Source organism: Heterodontus francisci, chromosome 16 (assembly GCF_036365525.1).
Source record: "Heterodontus francisci isolate sHetFra1 chromosome 16, sHetFra1.hap1, whole genome shotgun sequence".
NCBI classification, from domain to species: domain Eukaryota; kingdom Metazoa; phylum Chordata; class Chondrichthyes; order Heterodontiformes; family Heterodontidae; genus Heterodontus; species Heterodontus francisci.
In genome coordinates, this window is record NC_090386.1 from 93,247,256 (window position 1) to 93,262,293 (window position 15,038).

The 15,038-nt window shown below is 45.8% G+C and overlaps 1 protein-coding gene and 1 non-coding gene across 2 annotated transcripts in view; both read left to right on the forward strand.

The window, feature by feature from the left end:
* Positions 1-3,686: 3,686 nt before the first annotated feature.
* The window catches only part of raly (RALY heterogeneous nuclear ribonucleoprotein), a 106,617-nt gene continuing 95,265 nt past the window's right edge, over positions 3,687-15,038 (forward strand). The window contains exon 1 of the mRNA XM_068048859.1: positions 3,687-3,807. The gene's annotated coding sequence lies outside the window, so the exon portion shown is untranslated. The remainder of the gene's footprint in view (positions 3,808-15,038) is intronic.
* Positions 5,906-5,976, forward strand: trnag-gcc (transfer RNA glycine (anticodon GCC)). The gene has a single exon. It is a non-coding gene; the product is annotated as a tRNA-Gly (tRNA).

Sequence of the window (15,038 nt, forward strand, 5' to 3'; positions counted from 1 at the left end):
TTTCTACTGTCCTTCAAACAGAAATGTATCTAACAGGCAAAAGTTAAATGTTAATAAAATCAGAAAATGCTGAGCAGGTCTTTATCATTTTTTTGATTTTGAATGTCTGCTGTCCATGATTCTGTCATTTACACCTCCTCTAGACACATCTTTTGTCTCTTTACTTGTCCCATTACCAGTCCCTTTGGCCTTGCACCATCAACACTTTGCTGTTTTTTTTTAGAGATGCAGCACCAAAACAGGCCCTTCAGCCCATTAAGTCTGTGCTGACCAACAATCACCCATTTATACTAATCCTACATTAATCCCATATTCCCTACCACATCCCCACTAATCTCCTACCGACCTACACTAGGGGCAATTTACAATGGCTAATTTACCTATCAACCTGCAAGTCTTTGGCTGTGGGAGGAAACTGGAACACCTGGTGGAAACCCACACGGTCACAGGGAGAACTTGCAAACTCCACACAGGCAGTACCCAGAATTGAACCTGGGTTACTGGAGCTGTGAGACTGCAGTGCTAACCACTGCGCCACTGTGCCCCCCTTTTAATCTCTCCTGCCCTCCACCCTATCACAGACCTTCCCTTTGTTCTTCTCCCCCACCCCCCTTTCACATGTTTAAAACCTATTACATTTCTAACCTTTGCCAGTTCTGATGAAAGGTCACAGACTTGAAATGTTAACTCTGTTTCTCTCTCCACAGACGCTGCCAGACCTGCTGAGTATTTCCATCACTTTCCGTTTTTATTTCAGATTTCCAGCATCTGCAGTATTTTGCTTTTTCTACAAGTTAATGTTTAAGAATTAACTATTACCTTGCACTATGTCCACATTGCTAAGGAAAAGTGCCTCTGTAAACTGCAGCAGCAGCCCCTACAGTGCCGGGTTAAGTTTACACCGGCAACTGGGGTCCACCATTGGGTCTGGCAAATACGAGGCGGTGAGAATCATTTTCTGTAACAAACAGGCAAGCAGGTTGCTTGAGGGAGTGGCACAGTGGTTAGCACCGCAGCCTCACAGCTCCAGCGACCCGGGTTCAATTCTGGATACTGCCTGTGTGAAGTTTGCAAGTTCTCCGTGTCTGCGTGGGTTTCCTCCGGGTGCTCCGGTTTCCTCCCACATGCCAAAGACTTGCAGGTTGATAGGTAAATTGGCCATTGTAAATTGCCCCTAGTATAGGTAGGTGGTAGGGAAATATAGGGACAGGTGGGGATGTGGTAGGAATATGGAATTAGTGTAGGATTAGTATAAATGGGTGGTTGATGGTCAGCACAGACTCGGTGGGCCGAAGGGCCTGTTTCAGTGCTGTATCTCTAAACTAAACTAAACTAATACACTGAACCTGAGTAGCAATCTGTGACATGGCCTCATTTGTAACAGTTGTACATCCTGCAGTATACAGGGAGTCAAAGCTAAGTGAAGTTTTCGGAGAAAATGGGGTGAGATAGTAGGGAATAATTAGTACCAAGGATTTGCAAATGAAATTCAGTCCTCACTTTGATGTCATATGTGCTATCCTGAATTTTATATTTCCATTATAAATTCCTATCTCCACAGTTAAAATGGAAACTGCTACAAAGGCATTTTTTAAAAATTCATTCTCGGCGCTGGTAAGGCTGACATTTCTTTTCCATTCCTCGTTGCCCCTTGGGAAGGTGGTGGTGAGACTTCCTGAGCCCCTACAATCCGTGTGGTGAAGGTGCTCCCACACTGCTGTTAGGGAGGGAATTCCAGGATTTTGACCCAGCAGCAATGAAAGAACAGCCAATATATGTCCAAGTCGGGATGGTGTGTGACTTGGCAAGGAACTCGGAGATCATGGTGTTCACACAACATTGACGTTTTTGTCCTTTGTAGTGGTAAAGGACACAGGAAGAGATGAAATTGCAGCAGCTAGTGCATACTGCAGCCAGTGTGCTGCTGATGTCTGCACACTCTTCCTGGCAAACTATCTCCATTATAAATTCCTATGCTCATATTTATAATCCTCGGCCCTCCCTATCCCTATCATCTCCTCCAGCACTACAACCCTCCAAGAGCTCTGCACTCCTCCAATGCTGGCCTCTTGCACATTCCTAAACTTCATCGATCTACCATTGGCTGCTGTGCCTTCAGTTGCCGAGTCCCTAAACTCTGGAATTCTCTCCCTAAACGTCTCCACCTCTCTAGCTCTCTCCTCCTTGAAGCCATTTGCAAAAACCTACATCTTTGATCAAGCTTTTTGTCTTCTGCTGAATATCTTTTTAGGTGGCTCAGTGTCAAATTTTGTCTCATAACATTCCTCTGAAGTTTTTAAAAAATTCATTCTTGGGATGTGGGCATTGCTGGCAAGACCAGCATTATTTGCCCATCCCTAATTGCCCTTGAAGTGAGTGGCTTGCTAGGCTATTTTACAGGGCAGTTGACAGTCAAATGCATTGCTGTGGGTCTGGAGTCACATATAGGCCAGACCAGGTAAGGACAGCAACTTTCCTCCGCTGAAGGGCATTAGTGAACCAGGTGGGATTTTATGACAATCCAGTGGTTTCATGATGATTATTATTATTTAGACTAGCATTTTATTCCAGATTTATTAATGAATTGAATTTAAATTCCCCCAGCTGCCCTGGTGGGATTTGAACTCACATCTCTGGAGCATTAGTCCAGGCCTCTGGAGTACTAGTCCAGTAACATTACCACTATGCTACATTACTATATCAAGGACACACTATAAATGCAAGTTGTTGTTGTCGTATCTTTTGGGATGAGATATTAAACTGGGACCCTGTCTGCTCTCTCAGGTGGATGTAAAAGATCCCATGGCACTATTTCAAAGAAGAGAAAGGAAGTGCTCCTGGTGTCCTACTCGATATTTACCCCTCAATCAACATAACTGAAACAAATGAGCTGATCAATGATTTCAAAAGGAAAGTGTATGGACACTTGAAGGAAATCAATTTGCAGGGCTACGAGGATCGAACGGGGGAATGGGACTGACTGGATTGCTCAATGGAGAGCTGGCATGGACTTGATGGGCTGAATGGTCTCCTTCTGTGCCCTAAGTGACTCTTTGACTCTATGGAAACTGGCTATGTAAACTAGTCACGCTGTAATTACACCCTCCTAGCAATGGTGGTGCTGCAGGGATTACACCAGGAAGGGGGTAGATAGGAGTTTCCATTATAAATGTGGACGGATGAATTGTTAATGGAAAAAAAATGATAGAAGGGGCAGCCAATCATGAGCTATATTCGCCAGATATGGAGGTCCTTAAAAATTATAGAGATAGGGTTAGCTTGTTGTCATCCAGGTTGACAACCTGACATTGTATTGCACACAATATTTCAATCGATACTTGAAGCTGCAGCTATTTGAAAGCTGATTCCAGCCGATTTCTATAATTACTGCTGAGGTTCAGAACAAGCAAGAGGATGATGGCTCTGAGGCGAACACACCATTTATTGCAGAGGGAAGAGAGGCGGATCTGTGAGCGGTGAGGTCTTCCCCAGCCGCACAGCCGGCAAATCTGAAGGCAGTCGCTGCATATGCATATGCTGCGTGGTTAGGGGGGTCTCCATTCTGCTGGCTGTGGGCGATATTCCCAGTCGGTTGTGTGTCTCTCTGAACCCCAGGTCTCCCCTTCTCCTCAAGTGGAAAGTGCCGGCTGCTGGTGGATTTCACTGCGCTGGATCTGTCTCTGTCTCTCTCGCTTGTTATTTCTCTCTCTCCTTCCCCACCCCCAGTCAGTCTGTTCCTCTCTATCTTATCTCACTCACTCTCTCTCTCTGTCGTTTTTTACTCCTGAATTTTCTTGCCTCTTCCTGGTGAGTAATTTTACTGACTGTGACGCTTTGATTTTTTTTTTAAAAACAAAGGAAATTCCCTTTTGATCTTTTTGCTGCTGCATTTCCTTGTAAAAAATGAGATATAGAGATGGAGAGAGAAAGAAACTGTGTGTGTATGTGTGTGTGTATCAAAGAATAGTTTCCATTTTGCTCTTGTTGCACCAGACACCAGTGTGTGAGGAAAGGAATTTGAGCTCATTAATCTGCAATGTTAAGGGAAATATCATTGTCACACATTCCAGGATGTGTATGTGCAACTAAACTGATGTCTCAGGATTTTTGAACGCTGTCCCATTTTGATATTCCCTTCTTCTTTAATATATTTTTAATCAGTTGTATATTACCCTCCCCCCGAGGGTTCAATTTCACCCCCTCCACCTGTGGAAAATAATCTGTCACTTTAATGCAATTTGTTTGAACGACTTTTGACAAAATGTAATTTTATTGCTTAGGATCTTGTGTGTTTTTTTTAAATAAACCTTCCCCCCCACCCCCCAAAAAAAAAAGTTTGTCACTTCTTACTCGTTTGGCTGTGTTTTGGCAGATAATTTCTCTCTCTCTCCGCTATAAATGGAGTTGCTGTGGCTCACTAAGGAGGATAGGGTTATTGTGAAGAAGGTGATTCTGTGAACAGACAGAGAGAGAGGTTTTTCATTGTAGCCGTCTCGCTTATTTTTTGCAGTCACTGCTTCATATTTTCTACATGCAATAAATAAATCTGTCAAAAAACAAACTCCTGACTGGTACTTAGCAAATGATTGCATTAAAAAAGCTGAAAATGTGATGCTGCTAAAAGTTGTAAGTGAGAAAATAATGTTTATGGTGGTGTCCAAATGATTGTACAATAAGATTGCATTTTGCTAAGCGAGACAGCTTTAAAATGTCACTGTTTACTCCTGAAAATTTGAGGACAATTAGCCCCTGGCCCTCCTGAGAGCAGGAAATCCAGTTTAAAATGTTAAGGAACTTTTAAAGGGGCGGTGCCCCTATGTGGAAAAAATGTGGAAATTTTTTAATGTTTCTGTTTACAAACACTGGGCAGAACTTGTAAATTGTATTGAAATGTGTCACTTAGTGTGAATATCAATGTGGCAAAGATTACTCCTTTTTTCCCTCAATGAAACCAGGATTGATGGTGAGAGAGAGAGAAAGGGCCGTTATCCAGTAAGATCCTGTCCTACCAGAGCACAGCCTCCTTCATGGGATGGGGATCTCGAAAAACATGCCCATAATTGGTTTTTGAAGAAGTCCTAATCTCCACATACAGCTTGATGAGTGATGGGGTTGGTTCCTGTCTGTTGCCATGATGGTTGCTATGGGTGGAGCTGTTGATTTGCTGTTGCTACAGGCAACTGTATTTCAGGTTCCATTCACTCTAGAATAGAAGCTCCAGTGTGAAGCAGTTTGGTTTTGCACTGACACTATGGATAGGGTGTGAATTCAAACCTACATCCCCTGCATTGGGGTTCTGACCCGACACTGGAACCGACTGCCAGAGACTTCTCGGAATTGGTTAGCTCACTCCACTTCCCTGTGGAATCAGGATCCCGGTGCCCCGATCTAGATTCCAGCTTCAGTGTCAACGCAGAGCAGATTCTGCTTGGCATCAGTGCCAAGATTGCTGAGTGGCAGTGTTCCCGTGGTTACTGTGATGATCCGAGACTGTTCTAAAGGTGTTGAGGCTTCCAGGTAGGGTTGCCAACTCTCCAGGATGATGTGTCCAGCAGCCAACGGTTGAAGTGTCGGGGTGGGAAGGTTAGAGACAGGAGGTCATGTGATGAAACCTCCAGGAATATGCCCAAACAGATTTGGCAACACTAATTCTAGGGTTAGTGGTTGAGGCAGAAATTATTTAAGATTTGTTCTGAGGTGGATGAAGTTAAATGGGTTGCAGGGGTATGAGAACATGGAGGGCAGATGTGACTAGAGACTGTGCTTGGAGGGTAAAGGCCAACATGGACTGACTGGGCCGAAAGGCCAGTATCTGTGTTGTAATTTCTGTATATTTCTGTGGTTGTGTTACCTGGACAGAAGGACACCTGGTAGGAATGGGCAACATCACCTGCCTGTTAACGAGGGACTGGTGGTTCAGTGGTAGAATTCTCGCTTGCCACACGGGAGGCCTGGGTTCGATTCCCGGCCAGTGCAATGATAATGGGCGGCACTGTGGTGCAGTGGTTAGCACCGCAGCCTCACAGCTCCAGCGACCCGGGTTCGGTTCTGGTTACTGCTTGTGCGGAGTTTGCAAGTTCTCCCTGTGACCTCATGGGTTTCCGTCGGGTGCTGTGGTTTCCTCCCACTGCCAAAGACTTGCAGGTTGATAGGTAAATTGACCATTGTAAATTGTCCTTAGTGTAGGTAGGTGGTAGGGAATATGGGATTAATGTAGGAGGGGATGTGGTAGGGAATTTGGGGTTAATGTAGGATTAGTATAAATGGGTGGTTGTTGGTCGGCACAGACTTGGTGGGCTGAAGGGCCTGTTTCGGTGCTGTATCTCTCTATGACTCTATGACTCTGGCTAAAAATTGTTTAATCTGTGAAAGCTAATTGTAGACTGAGGTGTAAGACACCATTAAGTTTGAAGGTAGTAGGCCAGAGGATGAGGTGAATGGAAGAGTGATGGTTAGGGGACACCAAGGTTGGGTTTTAAAAGACTTGTAGAAGGAAAATGAGACTGAGGGAGGTAAGCAGCTCCACAGTGTGGAACCTCTAGGAAAGAGTGTGTTCGAAAAGAAGACCTTGTGATGTGTCTTTTTGACTCAAAAGGGTGATGAGGCTACAGGAAGAAAGAAGATTGTGTAGACTTACAGTCTCAGCCTAGACTCGGTGTGTAGCATACTAATCTCTGGGTCCTGTTCCACTTCAAAAGCTTGAAGGTTACTTGAGGTGCTGTAACCTACAGAGCTATGGACCAAAAGCTGGAAAGTGGGATCAAGCTGGATTACTCTGTGTCTGTGGCGGCCAAAAATGAGCTGAATGGCCTCCTTCTGTGCCGTACATTTTCTATGTTTCTACTTGAGCACACAATCTAGACCAACACTTCAATGCAGTACTGAGGGAGCGCTGCACTGTCGGAGGTGCCGCCTTTTGGATGAGACATTAAACTGAGGCCCCCTTTTTCCCCTCAGTTGGATGCTGGAACTGCCACAATACTATTTCAACAAAGAGCCAGGGTGTTCTCCCTGGTGCCCTGGTCAATCCCTCAACCAACATCATTAAAAAACTGATTATCGGATTATTTATTACATTGCAGTTTGCTGAGTGCAAATTGTCTGCTGCGTTTCCTAATACAACATTGTTCAGACCTGCTCTATGGGGCAAAATGATAACTGGCTTATTGCAGGACATTTCTCCCTATTTTATTTTGTTACTTTTCCCACTATCCTACTCAATACCCCTCTATACTGAGCAAATGGACCAAACGTGCATAAAAGGTGGAGTTAATGGAATGATCTCTAGGAATCCACCGGAAACAGAAACTGGGCAACTGCTGTCAACATAATTCCCAACCTGCATTGTGCTGGGAGTGGGGATGGAATTCAACAGTTGGGATGATTTTTGGCAAATCAATTGACCTTCCTGTTTTGGGACTCATGCATTGGGTTTCTTTGATGTCAGAGATGCCAATTAACATGGGAGAGTTTAGCTGTATAACTGCCAACTGTGGTTCCTCAGGAGCTGGTAACCCCATTGTCCTAGTGGAGGTGAAGTCCTGTTTATGATAACTAGTCTGCTACAGAAGATTACTTGCCATTTTACTTCATTGCTTTTACCTCTATCCCACTCAATGCTCCTCCATACTCAGTAAATGGACCAAGCAAACAGAGTTAATGGAGTGTTCATTATTCTGTCACTTAATACCCTCTCTGCATTAATGTTTTGTCTTTCACTACACCACTAACACGCTCTCAGTGCCTTTGCCCCATGACTTCCTTGTCAGTTATTCTCTGTGGCCCTCTGTCCTATCAACATCTTCCTTTTTGTTCTCTTTTGCCCCACCCCCGCTTTATCTGCTAGAACATATTACATTCCTAACCTTTGCCAGTTCTTATGAAGGGTCACTGACCTGAAACGTTAACTCTGTTTCTCTCTCCACAGATGCTGCCAGACCTGCTGAGTATTTCCAGCACTTTTTGTTTTTATTTCAGATTTCCAGCATCTGCAGTATTTTGCTTTTATCATTACAGAGTTAATGGAGTGCTCTCTTGAAATCCACCAGGAGCACGAACCAGGACAATTTAACGGATGATTTGATTTGAAGGTTGCAAGATATTAAAGGGAACTGATAGTTTCTCTCTATCGACCCTATTTCTACTGATTGGGAGTCCAGGACTATGGGACTTGGGTCTGGCTCTAAGTTTTAGGTTTTCAGGAGTGAAGTTAGGTAGCATTTCTACACACAGAGTAGGGGAAATCTGGAACTCTGTCTCCCAAAAGCTGTTGAGACTAGGGGTCAATAGAAGATTTAGAAACTGAGATATAGATTATTAGACAAGGGTATTAAGGGTTATTGAACCAAGGCAGATAGATAGATTTGAGGCACAGATCAAGATCTAATTGAATGGTGGAACAGGCCCAAGAGGCTGAATGGTTTACTCCTGTTCCTGAGTATCCAGTGGTCTTAGCAGGGGCAGCAGAATGAGGACCATACTTGGCCTCAGTTTCCCAGTGTAAATAAGTGGAACATCATCCAGACTTCTGTTCCTGATCATTATCCAGTAACCCCTGGCTAGAAAGTGCATCTCTTTAGTTGTGATGCCCCTTTTCCAAATGCTCCATGTCTAAGGTGACAAATGAGGAAAGGCCATCTCAGCAAGGCGACAAAGGGTCAGGGGTCAGCGAGTACCCATAGGAGCGTGCTCAGCCTATGTCAGGCCCTTCAAGGAGAATCCCCACCTCACCATCATATAGAGGGAAGTAGCTCAGGGTGGATCATTATAGAAATTGCCAGCTCCACATGTCTAGTGGGGGATCACTTGATAGCGGGCAGTAGGGAGAGGGAGTCACTCGATAGCGGGCAGTAGGGCGAGGGAGTCACTCGATAGCGGGCAGTAGGGCGAGGGAGTCACTCGATAGCGGGCAGTAGGGCGAGGGAGTCACTCGATAGCGGGCAGTAGGGCGAGGGAGTCACTCGATAGCGGGCAGTAGGGCGAGGGAGTCACTCGATAGCGGGCAGTAGGGAGAGGGAGTCACTCGATAGCGGGCAGTAGGGCGAGGGAGTCACTCGATAGCGGGCAGTAGGGCGAGGGAGTCACTCGATAGCGGGCAGTAGGGAGAGGAGTCACTCGATAGCGGGCAGTAGGGAGAGGGAGTCACTCGATAGCGGGCAGTAGGGTGCAAGCTGGCTGCTTGTTATCCCCTGTTCATGAGGCCAAGTGTGTTTGACCTATTGGCAAAGAATAGAGAACCCAGCACAGACTGGGGCAGAAGACAGTGGTTGGTTGTCAGGGATCAACGCCAGTTGACAATCGGGAAAAAGGCTCCTTCATATGTCACAGAGCAGATGGCTGGTGAGAATCTTCACTGATTCTGAAATTAATTTAATGGCAGGACATAAATAACAGGAAGATTGACTATAAAGTGTTTCTTCTCAGGGTGTAGATGACTTTAAGGGTGCCCACTAAAAGACTTAAAACATTAAACGACATTTAATCAGCCCGCTTCTTCATGTGTGATCAATTCCTCATAAAATGCCAATTGTTTATTATCATTTCAAATGGACAAAACGTCCATTTTTAAATAATTATTTAATTAACAGGACTCAGTGACACAGATCACACATTGGCTCTTCCCTACTGGTACTGGGGAGTCTCTCTTACTGTCTGTCTTTGACTGTATTGCTGTTGCTCTCTCTCTGATGACTGTAAAGTCTGTTGTGGTGAGTTTCAATCCAGTTCCTAATGGACCAAAGCCTGCAATATCACTCGCCATCTGGTGCCAATCGCCTGGACAGAGGCCAAAGGTCAGAGGCCTGTTTTGGGGACAGGGAAATGCCATTGGGGTGCAGTGGGAGGTTGAACTCTAGGCGTCTGCTCTGTGTTGCTAATTGAGGAGAGCTTGGGGTACAAGAAGTACTCTTGTTGTTCAAAGCAGTGTTTCAGACTGAGGTTGGGTTGTCAACTCTGGATGTATTCCTGGAGGTTTCATCACATGACCTCTCCCCTTGAACCTGCCCCCCCCCACCCCGCTACCGTCATTGGTCCATCCTCCGGGTGTACTGTCTTCCCATGGCCAATTGGAAAGGGAACAGACTCTTTGGTTCCAGTGTTAATGGAGTGGGAGCGAGGTGCTGGTGGAGGGAGGGAGGCATATGTCAGCCGCTGAGAATCCCTAGTTCGTGGAGGATCTGCCAAATTTAACGGCAGGACCTCATTATAATTTGTTTACTCTGTTTCCTGCCGGCCACCTTAAGAGGTCGATCAGCTACAGACGGAAAAGCCGAGGGTAGAAGGCCGAAATCGGGGATGGCTGGGGAGAGTCTTGAGCAATTGGAGATCAGTGGAGGCGGGGTCTCTGTGCAACAGCCAGGAGGGAGGGAGAGATCACAAGCGGTAGAGATCATGGAGGAGAGATTGAGTGCTGGGGAGAGATCATGAGCGAGGGAAGTGATTGAGTAGGGGAAGTCTGCAGATGGCAGCAGAAAGTTTGCTTAAGGGGCCGTGTGGATGGGATGGGGGAAGCAGTCCTTCTCCGCTTGGCCCACAAGCAGTGCTGGAAAGGCACATAGCTGCTGGAACAGCATATCCTGCCTCTCTGCAGCTCGGGTCTCCTGAGCCCTGGCAAACCAGGCCCACAGCCATTGAATCCACACGACTCCCAAACACGAGGCATGCAGCACATCAGTGCGAAAGGCAAGGCTGAAGCATTTGCAACAACCTTCAACCAGAAGTGCCGAGTTGATGATCCATCTCGGCCTCCTCCTGAAGTCCCCAGCATCACACATGCCAGATATCAGCCATTCGATTCACTCCGTGTGATATCAAGAAATGACTGAAGGCACTGGATACTGCAAAGGCTATGGGGCTTTACAATATTCCGGCAATAGTACTGAAGACCTGTACTCCAGAACTTGCTGCACCCCTAGCCAAGCTGTTCCAGTACAGCTACAACACTGGCATCTACCCGGCAATGTGGAAAATTGCCCAGGTATGTCCTGTGCACAAAAAGCAGGACAAGTCCAACCTGGCCAATTACCGCCCCATCAGCCTACTCTCAATCATCAGTAAAGTGATGGAAGGTGTCATTGACAGTGCTGTCAAGCGGCACTTGCTTAGCAATAACCTGCTTAGTGACGCTCAGTTTGGGCTCCGCCAGGGCCACTCAGCTCCTGACCTCAGTACAGCCTTGGTTCAAACATGGACAAAAGAGCTTAATTCAAGAGGTGAGGTGACAGTGACTGCCCTTGATATCAAGGCAGCATTTGACCGAGTATGGCATCAAGGAACCCTAGCAAAACTGAGGTCAATGGGAATCAGGGGGAAAACACTCCGCTGGTTGAAGTCATACCTAGCGCAAAGGAAGATGGTTGTGGTGTTGGAGGTCAATTATCTCAGCTCCAGGGCATCAGTTCAGGAGTTCCTCAGGGTAGTGTCCTAGGCCCAACCATCTTCAGCTGCTTCAACAATGACCTTCCTTCAATGATGAGGTTAGAAGTGGGGATGTTCGCTGATGATTGCACAATGTTCAGCACCGTTCGCGACTCTTCAGATACTGAAGCAGTCCGTGTAGAAATGCAGCAAGACTGGACAATATCCAGGCTTGGGCTGATAAGTGGCAAGTAACATTCGTGCCACACAAGTGCCAGGCAATGATCATCTTTAACAAGAGAGAATCTAACCATCTCCCTTTGACGTTCAATAGCATTACCATCACTGAATCCTCCACTATCAACATCCTGGGGGTTACCATTGACCAGAAACTGAACTGGAGTAGCCATATAAATACCGTGGCTACAAGAGCAGGTCAGAGGCTCGGAATCCTGAGGCGAGTAACTCACCTCCTGACTCCCCAGAGCCTGTCCACAATCTACAAGGCACAAGTCAGGAGTTTGATGGAATACTCTCCACTTGCCTGGATGGGTGCAGCTCCAACAACACTCAAGAAGCTCGACACCATCCAGGACAAAGCAGCCCTCCTGATTGGCACCCCATCTACAAACATTCACTCCCTCCACCACCGACGCACAGTGGCAGCAGTGTGTACCAGGTACAAGATGCACTGCAGCAATGCATCAAGGCTCCTCAGTCAGCACCTTCCAAACCCACGACCTCTACCAACTAGAAGGACAAGGGCAGCACATACATGGGAACACCACCACCTGCAAGTTCCCCTCCAAGTCACACGCCATCCTGACTTGGAACTATATCGCCGTTCCTTCACTGTCGCTGGGTCAAAATCCTGGAACTCCCTTCCTAACAGCACTGTGGGTGTACCTACCCCACATGGACTGCAGCAATTAGGGATGGGTAATAAATCCTGGCCTAGCCAGTGACGCCCATATCCCATGAATGAATTAAAAAAAAAAATGCCAGATATGTTTTTGTCAAAGTCTAGCTCAGTCCAGCCTAACTCTACCCAACTCATCAACTGCTGAAATCCTTATCCACAGTTTTGCTATCTCCAGTCTTGACTATTCCAATGCACTCCTGGCTGGGCCCCTAACATTCTACCCTCCGTAAACTTGTCATCCAAACTCTTCCTTGTCCTAACTCGCACCAAGCCTATTCATCCATCATCCCTGTGCTTGCTGACCTACATTGGCTTCTGGTTAAGCAACACATTAATTTTTTTAATTTTCGTCCTTGTTTTCAAATCCCTCATGGCCTTGCCCCTCTGTAATCTCTTCCAGTCCCACAAACCTCTGAGATATCTGGGCTCCTGTAATTCTGGCCCCTTAAGCATTCCCAATTTTAATCGCTCTACCAGTGGTGGGTTTAATTAGGAAAGCTAATAGAATGTTACCATTTATCGCGAGGGGAATTAAATACAAAAGTAGGGAGGTTATGCTTCAGCTATACAGGGCATTGGTGAGACCACATCTGGAGTACTGTGTACAGTACTGGTTTCCTTATTTAAGGAAGGATGTAAATGCATTGGAGGCAGAGAGAAGGTTTACTAGACTAATACCTGGAATGGGCGGGCTGTCTAATGAGGAAAGATTGGACAGGCTAGGATTGTATCTGCTGGAATTTAGAAGAGTAAGAGGCGACATGATTGAAACATATAAGATCCTGAGGGGTCTCAACACGGTGGATGTGGAAAGGATGTTTCCCCTTGTGGGAGAATCTAGAATCTAGGTCACTGTTTAAAAATAAGGGGTTGCCCATTTAAGACAGAGATGAGGAGAAATTTTTTCTCTGAGGGTCTTGAGTCTTTGGAATTCTCTTCCTCAAAAGGTGGTGGAAGCAGAGTCTTTGAATATTTTTAAGGCAGAGGTAGATAGATTCTTGATAAGCACGGGGTGAAAGGTTATTGGGGGTAGGTGGAAATGTGGAGTAATGAACTTATTGAATGGCGGAGCAGGCTCGAGGGGCCGAGTGGCCTACTCCTGCTCCTAATTCATATGTTCGTACGTATGTTCGTAAGCCTGGGCCCAAAGCTCTGGAATTCCCTCCCTAAACCTCTCCGCCTCTTTATTTTTTCTCCTTTAAGATGCTCCTTAAAACCCACCTCTTTGACCAAGCTTTAGGTCACCTGTCCTAATATCTCCTTGGGATGGTTTATTACGTCAAAGAAGCTATATAAATGCAAGTTGTTGTTGCTGTTAGGCAGGTTATGACTGGTTGTTGTGATGGACTAAGATGTAGGTAGTTAAAATCAGCCATTACCAAGTGTATTCTCCCAATTACATTGATTGAACTGATTCAGATGTTGCAATTATAAACTCATGTGCTGTTAGCTGATCTCATCCAAAGGTGGGGATATTAATAGGCACTCAATATAAATTAAACGCACACTTTGGAACTCCCTCCTTAAATCTCTGCACCTCTCTACCTCCCTTCCCTCCTTTAAGATGCTCATTAAAACCTACCTCTATGATCAGGTCACCTGTCCTAATATATCCTTATGTGGCTCTGTGTCAGGTTTTGTTTGATAACGCTCCTGTGAAGCACCTTGGGAGGTTTTACTATGTTAAAGGTGCTATATAATTACAAAATTGTTGTTGTTGAATGCACCAACGTCCTGTACTAAAGGGAAACGTTTATTCCACTTGGAGTCATTCCGTCTAGCGGTGGATTAATCAGCCGTTAGAGGAATTCCAGGAGGTCTCCCGGCACCAACCAGCCTCACCCCCAGACTCATACTATTGGTTGTCTCCATCCCTTGTAGGACAGAGTCTTCCTGTGACAACTGGAGACCAAGCAATCTCTTTGGTCCCAACAAAAATAAGGAGATGGGAGGTCTAGTGGCGAGAAATCTCGGAAATAAAGGATTCCCAGAGGCCCTGCTAGATTTAACAGCCACAGCCAGCCAGGTTGACAGGCTGGATGTTGGGTGAATAGACCTGTTTCTCTAGGCCAGATCCAGAGATGATCTGTCATTAGCAGGAGAGTGGACAGATTGCTGGGGGGTGGGGGGGGGCTGAGTGGTGGTGAGGTGTGGTTTACAGAGTTAGCTTGTAGGCCAGTGTGGGGCAAGGGTTAACATTACTTCTTTTGTTACCCAATTGGATGATTCTTGACTGTCAAACAGCCTTTTTCCTGCATCTCGAACAATTTTATCACCATTATAATCAAAGTAAGTTTTAAAAAATACATTTTTAACACCCCTGTTATTTTTCTCATGGGTATTGATTGGAGCAGTGTCTGGGAGATTAATCTTTAATTCCTGGAAACTCCAGGACAATCTGGAGGGTTGGCAACGCTAATGTCCGGGGACCCAGGAGACAAAAATATAAATGAAAGGAGCTCAGATTTAAAGAAGAATTAAGGAAGCACTTCCTCGCAGTTCATTTTCTTCCAGTTATTTCTTGTGTCACTCACTGTCTGCAGAACCTGAAGAAGAGTCCTATCCGACTCGAAACGTTAACTCTGTTTCTCGCTCCACAGACGCTGCCAGACCTGCTGAGCATTTCTAGAACTTTCTGTTTCTATTTCAGATTTCCAGCATCTGCAGTATTTTGCCTCTATTTATGAAGCCCAAGATCCCATATGCTTTTCTAACTACGCTCTCATGTCCTGCCACCTTCAAAGGCCTGTGCACATGAACC